We start from the raw sequence: 7,105 nt of genomic DNA, 5'->3' as shown, positions 1-7,105 counted from the left end.
AAAAAAAAAAGAATTGAGCTTTGAAGTGAGCAATTCCGGCTCTGTTCTATAATTTTGAGCAGGTTATTTCAACCTTGTTAAGGCTCAGTTTCCTCTTTGTAAAATGGGGGTTATAATATCTAATCTACGAGAATGTTACGAGCCTTAAATGAGACAGTGTATGTGAACTAGCACATAGAAGTCATTCAGTTAATATTATTTCTTTTGCTCTCTGTGTGATGAAATATTTGGGGTGAAGTGTTTTGGGATTCTCAGTAATATCAAACTCTGACTTTTTAGCCCCCTATTAAGGTGTGGAGAGGGAAAATGTAAAATTCCCAGTGTCATGAACAGACCCTATCACGGGCAAAAAGGCCCAGAGCAGATCTTCACCCAGAAGTCCATTGTCAAAACATTTTCTCCCAGACGGTAGATGGTTCTTAGCTTTGTAATAATTGACTTAAATAGTCTAAAAAGTTACTAAGTGTTCAAAGCAGTGTTTGAAGCATCTCGAATCAACCTTTTAGGAAAATAATCATAATTATTATCTCCATCTTACAGGTGAAACTGAGGTTCAAGGACATTGCAAGTAACTTGTCCAAAGTCACAACACAGGTGTAAGTGTTAGAATCTAAGCCCAGGTAGCTCTGCTCCAGTGTCCATGGCCTTTTGAGCTCTTCATTGGTCATTTATTGTCTCTGTGATTTTCTGCTTAAAGCAGATTGTTTGGCTTCTGAATTCTCACTGAAATCAAACAGTTAAAGAGTAACAGTTTTGGAAAGACCCGGGAGAACAACGGGAAAAAAAAGAAATTTGGACAGCATCTTTGTGTGAATAGTGGATGGCTCAGGAAAATGGCCACAGGAAATAATTCCCCACAGATACCAGGGGACCACTGTAGCTAAGTTTTGGGGGAATCAAAAGTTATACAAGGATTTTCAACTGTGTGGGAGTTGGACCCCCTAACTCCCGTGTGTTCAAGGATCAACTGTAATTATTTTCTCTGGCTCTCTGGGAAGATAGTGAAAAACTTTATGCTGACATTTTATCATGTGGTTGGAGACAAGAATAATAGCTTGTCATTAAGTAAATTTAGATATGCTGTATCGAATCATATTTTTCAAATCCTATAAAAACTGGAATGTAAGAGTTACAGATACTAAAGTGCCCCCACATTTGAAGATAATCCTTTAAACAGGTCTGAGACAGAAGCCCTAGCTAAAGTAATTTCTGCCTAAATTTCCCCCAAATCCCCTTCTTTCTCCTAAATTGCTTATTCTCCTTACCAATAAGTGCTAAAGCAGACTAACTTCTCCCAACTCCCTCCACAACTCCAGATGGCCTACAAAGGCCAATCAAACCTGCTCAAACACATAACCTTTAAGATTTGGCTTGTCTTTCTTTTGTGGATGCATGCGCACACACCATCTTGTTTTTCCCAAAAAGCCTTTCTTTAGATGAAATAATCCCAGCTCCTTATTTCCCCAACCCTTTAATCATTCTGTTTCTCTTCTCTGAACTCTTTCCAATTTCCCTATTGATTGTTTAAGATGTGGAAACCAAAACCACACACCATTTTCTAGCAGCATCTATACACTGCCAAACCCAGGGAGGGTTACTTCTTCAGTCAGAAGCCAAAGCCAAGTCCAACAGGTTCCTAACAAGTGGATGTCAGAACAGGTGTGACACCCCCAATTCCAGTAAAGAAATGCCTTCGGAGTAGATAATTATTCAGTGTGCAAAGATAAAACACTTGCTTTCACTCAGAGGGGTTTTTAGAATATTCACATATTTGTATAAGCCAGCGTGAAGGCTATAGCTAGTGAAGAAAAAGATAAGTAGCATTTAATTCTGTCCATACTTTTCTAGGTGTAATTGCTCTTTGTGTGAAGTAAAGGAAGCTGATCTGTTTCCTGGGACAAAGCAAAGTTCACTGAAATACATACAGATAATATATGTTATAATAATTCCGGGCAAGAGAAAGCAAAGGAAATGCCCAGGACCCTGCCAATCCCACAAATATTCAGTGAGAAAAACACCTGGATCCTCCCCAAGCCACAGCTGTTCGGTTGGAAAATGCCTGGATCCCATTGAATCAAGGCCGTCGGGGGAAAGAACCACATCCGGCCAGAAGCGTCTCCGCACCATGACAGGCACACATGAATCCTATTTGATCAAGACACAGCTCTTTTGGAAATAAATGGATCCTGCTGGATCCGAGCACAGTTCATGATTTGCACACACAGATGGGGATGTCCTGGGTACAAATACAATCTGTGAGAAACTCCTTTAATACACAGACACTTGGGAAGAAAACTTGTGCCACAGATTCTTGGCCGTGTCAATATCACAGTTGTTTTTCTCATGGAACACATGTGGACATGGCAGCGCTGCTCCTTGATTAAGTTCCCTGGATCACATAGGATCTGAGTGTTTTGCCCTGACTCGTCAGAGTTAGCAGTGTGTACCTGTACAGAGAAATGCAAGATTGAATGTCAACCTTGTTTTTCTTTAGTATGATCAATAACACAGTAGCATAATCATAATAGGAATGTTCCAGGTCTTTCTGAGCACACGTGAATTGAGGGGGGAAAAAAACAACATTATTTCTATCTTACAATTCATATTTTCCACATGTTTCTATTTTTTTACTTAAACTTCTTTTGCATCTAATACACTTTCCAAATATTTTATTCAGCAATTTATAATTCAAATACCATGATTGGCCCTGAAACTAATCTGAAAATCAGGCAGATACTAGTATTTGCACAAATTAAATAATGAGTGATTTACCTGCTTGAAGGCATGCAGAGGTTTCTTATAGCTACTATCATTTAGAAGGAGTGAATAAGTGCTTAATATTTTTAAAGATGTTTTGCGATTGCAGTCTGAGCTAATCCTGAGGAGAGTACCTGTGCTTTGAGAAATCACAAATTGGAGTTGGAGGGCTCTAGAATACTAAGGGGTTTTTTTGTTTTCTTTTGTTTTTAAATATATTTTATTGATTTTTTGCAGAGAGGAAGGGAGAGGGATAGAGAGTTAGGAACATCGATCAGCTGCCTCCTGCACACCCCCCACTGGGGATGTGCCCTAAAATAAGGTACATGCCTTTGACGGGAATCAAACCTGGGACCCTTCAGTCCCCAGGCTGACACTCTATTCACTGAGCCAAACCGGCTAGGGCTAGAATACTAAGATTTTAGCAGAGTCTCCTCAACCCTGTGACTTCCCCAGAAAACGAGATTGCAATCCCTGGAGAGGCCGTGGTGGAAACTGCTTCCTGAACTCAGGTGCTCCTCAACTTTCCTCTGTTGATTGCCAATTCCTTTTTTCCCATAACTATTTGTATAGTGTGAACAGAGAGAAAAACAGATGATGAAATTCCAGAAGCTCTTGGCCTGGCAAAATACATTCAATGAATAAACCATCGTCTTTCTGGAAAGCAAGCCTAAGTCCCATGGTCAGTAATATCCGTTCTGATCACTGCACACAGTGTTTTCACCATTACACTGAACTCCAGAGTACTTACTACTTCCTGTGTCTGTAAATAAGGGGTTTTTTTGTGTTGTCACTGTTGTTTCTTTCCTCTGCTTTCATGGGCTTTTATTTCTGACACTTTATTTATAAATCCAGCTTCTGAGTTTTTGCTGTGTGCTTTATCTTCAACACCCCCTCGGAAGGCCTTCAAGGGGATGTGTTTTGACCCCCAGCCCCCTGCTTCACCGGTGTCTTTGTTCACTGTTCTTTTCTTTCGTTAAGCTTTGGTCTCCAATCCAGGCAAAACAGGCAAGCTTAAAAATGACAGCCATAGAAAAATGCACTATAGAGGACATGCTTTAAAGACCCAAAAACACAGGGGGATGTTGGGAAGCAACCACCATCAATCAGAGAGGCAATTGTTCATTTTTGAGCAAGGGTGCAGCGTGGCCGAAGAGGAACAATGCAGAGCCATCCAAGGCCGCAGAGAGGCACACAGCTGCCAACCCTTGACCTTTGTAGAGGCCCACAGGATCTGATTCCCGTCCCTCCTCTGTAAGCACGTCATCAGCAGCAAAACAATGAATTTGTGAATTATTTGCTCCTAGACATGCATCCTCATAGTCCCCTGTGACAGATAAAATGATGTTCCTCCAAAGATCTCCACATCCTAAGCCCCCAAACCTGTGAATGCGTTACCATACTTGACAAAACGGATTGTCCGATTTGGTTAAGTTAAGGATCTTGAGACTGTCCAGGTGGGTGCAGTGTCATCACAAAAGTCTTTGTAAATGAAAGAAGGGTCAGAGTCAGAGCAGGAGATGGAAGCTGAGGTCAGTGTGAAGGAGCCATGAGAGGAAGAATTCATGCAACCTTTAAAAGCTGGAATAGATGAGGAAATGGATTCTCCTTGGCACCCAGGTGGAACAGCACCTTGATTTTTGTGAATTTGTTACAGCAGCAATAAGAAACTAATACGGCCCTGACCGGTTTGGCTCAGTGGATAGAGCATCGGCCAGCGGACTGAAGGGTCCTGGGTTCGATTCCAGTCAAGGGCATGTACCTTGGTTGCGGGCACATCTCCAGTAGAGGGTGTGCAGGAGGCAGCTTATCAATGTTTCTCTCTCATTGATATTTCTAATTCTCTATCCCTCTCCCTTCCTCTCTGTGAAAAATCAATAGAATATATATTTAAAAAATTTTAAAAAGAAGCTAATACGTCCCTCCACAGTGTCAAGAACAGTTTGCCGTCTTTCCTGCCTCCTCCATGATAAATAGCAATGTTTCCAGTGCCTGCTATCTCTCAAACATCGAAATGCTCATTACAATGAAGGTGGAAGTTATCATGGCATTGGTCTTGCTTCCAGCCAACAGTATCTCAAGAGATTAGTTACAGCTGGCAATTTGAGCATATTCATTGCAAGGAATTTGTTTCTTTCAATGTCACATTGGGTGTTTATTTTCCTTTGACTTAAACACTCTCCATAAGTTTTGTCCTTTTATAAAATGTTTTAGAAAAATATCTGCAAAGAAAAACCATTTAAAAGATCAAAACATACTGTGCACAGAAAACACAATCACACGCGTTAAAATCTTAACTAGACATGCATTTGGGGTACAACTGAGAGGTAGCCACAGTTGATCTAAGGACAACTGATCTTTGAGAAAGGGGTTAAGAACACGATGTTTACTTTTAAAGCGAAGCGCTTGGCCCAACAGCCAGAAAATGGGGTTCTGGTTATATTGTGGAGAGAAATAAATCCTGACTGTGCAAACAGTCTAAGTGTTATATAATGGGCCATGAAATCAATTCAATGGTGGTGTCACTGGCCCAAGAGATAGGAAACCTGCTAATGCACACAGAGAGAATCTGTTTCTTTTCGCCTCCTCATACCCATTCTAAGTGCAGTGGCCTTCAAACTTCTGACCCACTCTACGAAATACATTTTATATCGTAAGCCACCACACACGCACACACACACGCACACGCACACACACACACACGCACACACACACGCACGCACGCACGCACACACAATCACACACACACGCACACGCACTTTCCTGCCTTCTGATTCCCCTCTTCCCCAGGCGTGCACACGCGCACACACACACACACACACACACGCGCACACGCGCGCACACACACGCGCGCGCACACACACGCGCGCACACACACACGCACACGCACGCGCACACACACGCACGCACACACGCACGCACGCACACACGCGCACACACACGCGCACACACGCACACACACACGCACACGCACACACGCACAATGTAACTAGAACAATAGTTTTATGATACCCTACTTATCCTTACAATGTGAAATGCACTCAAATGTTTCCTAATTTTTATTATTTCATTTTATTATTATTTTTCACTAAGTGGTCATGACCTGGCAGCTTAAAAGCACCGATTTTAGTGGTACTCTTTATCACTACAGAATTTTCTTCCAAATGACTATAAAGAGTTTCTTCATTATCACCTAGTAATTTTAAATGAAATAATAGTTTGGAACTGGTTATCTTTAAGGTCTTTCCCAAGTTTATCATTTTGTAGTTTTGTTTTGTTTTGTTTTTCTCAAGAGGAACATTATTTTATCCAAAGTTCCTTTTTCAATAGAGTAAGCAAGGATGGACAACTTGGAAACTACCCTCCAGTAAATTTGTTTAAATAATAAATAAATATTTTTTTCTAAGATAGTTTTGACATTTTTTGTTCTTTAATGATTCATTCCTAACCAAAATCAGGAATTACTGAAAGTATTGTCACATTTGCAAGGGGGTGGGGGGAATGGGACACATTGGCATTTGTGAATTTTGAGTTCAGGAATTTGGGGAACCACAGTCACTCTGGGGGGACAAGGCATTGTGAGTAACTCCCTGAGAGCATTTTGATTTATGATCTTAGCCCATATCACCTTGAAAATCACCTTCCCTCCTCAGCGCTACACTGGCTCCCCATAGGTGATATTAGCATCCTAAACTCAGAGAAATCTGCTCGCCTTCACTTTGACTTCAACGATTATGCTTCACAACACACTTCTCAGATTCTTGCCTATAAAATAAAAATGACACTAAACATTCAGGGCTGAGGAATAGTTAATAAACTGTCCTACCCGGCCGAGATGCAGAACAATAGCAATCACTCATCAGTTTGCAGAGCGGCGACAGATTCCAATTTCCCCTTTTCCAAAGACGCTCTCCTCACTACGAAGCAAAACCAAACCCTTAACTTGCCCAAGATCTATAGCTTGCTGCGGTGATCTCATCAGTTTGCCTCCCTGAAGGGGACTCCAGCAGGTTGTGCAGAGAGCAGCGAGCTGACATATGGAGACTTATTGCCTCAATAGGCTGATTCACCAGGCCAGCTAATTTCCCTTCCACGGTGCGAAGAGCAATTAGTTTAAATTGCCATATATCAGGATGACTTTGCTCCTGCCCCCCCAATGCAGCAAGTCAATAAACGATCGTGTAAATGAGTGTCTCCAGCCACTTTGATTGTAAAAAGTTAAGATGACAGGAAAGCAGAAGCATCACTTGGAACGGAGGCAGGCCACAGTTCCAGGCTTCACAGTATGAAACATGCTTTTCTGAAAGCCTTTGGACTACAGAGCAAAAATACTTCATGACTTTGTTTT

Source organism: Myotis davidii, unplaced genomic scaffold, assembly GCF_000327345.1.
Source record: "Myotis davidii unplaced genomic scaffold, ASM32734v1 scaffold323, whole genome shotgun sequence".
Lineage (NCBI taxonomy): Eukaryota > Metazoa > Chordata > Mammalia > Chiroptera > Vespertilionidae > Myotis > Myotis davidii.
The sequence above is the reverse complement of the archived record's forward strand: the minus strand, read 5'-3'. Positions refer to the sequence as shown.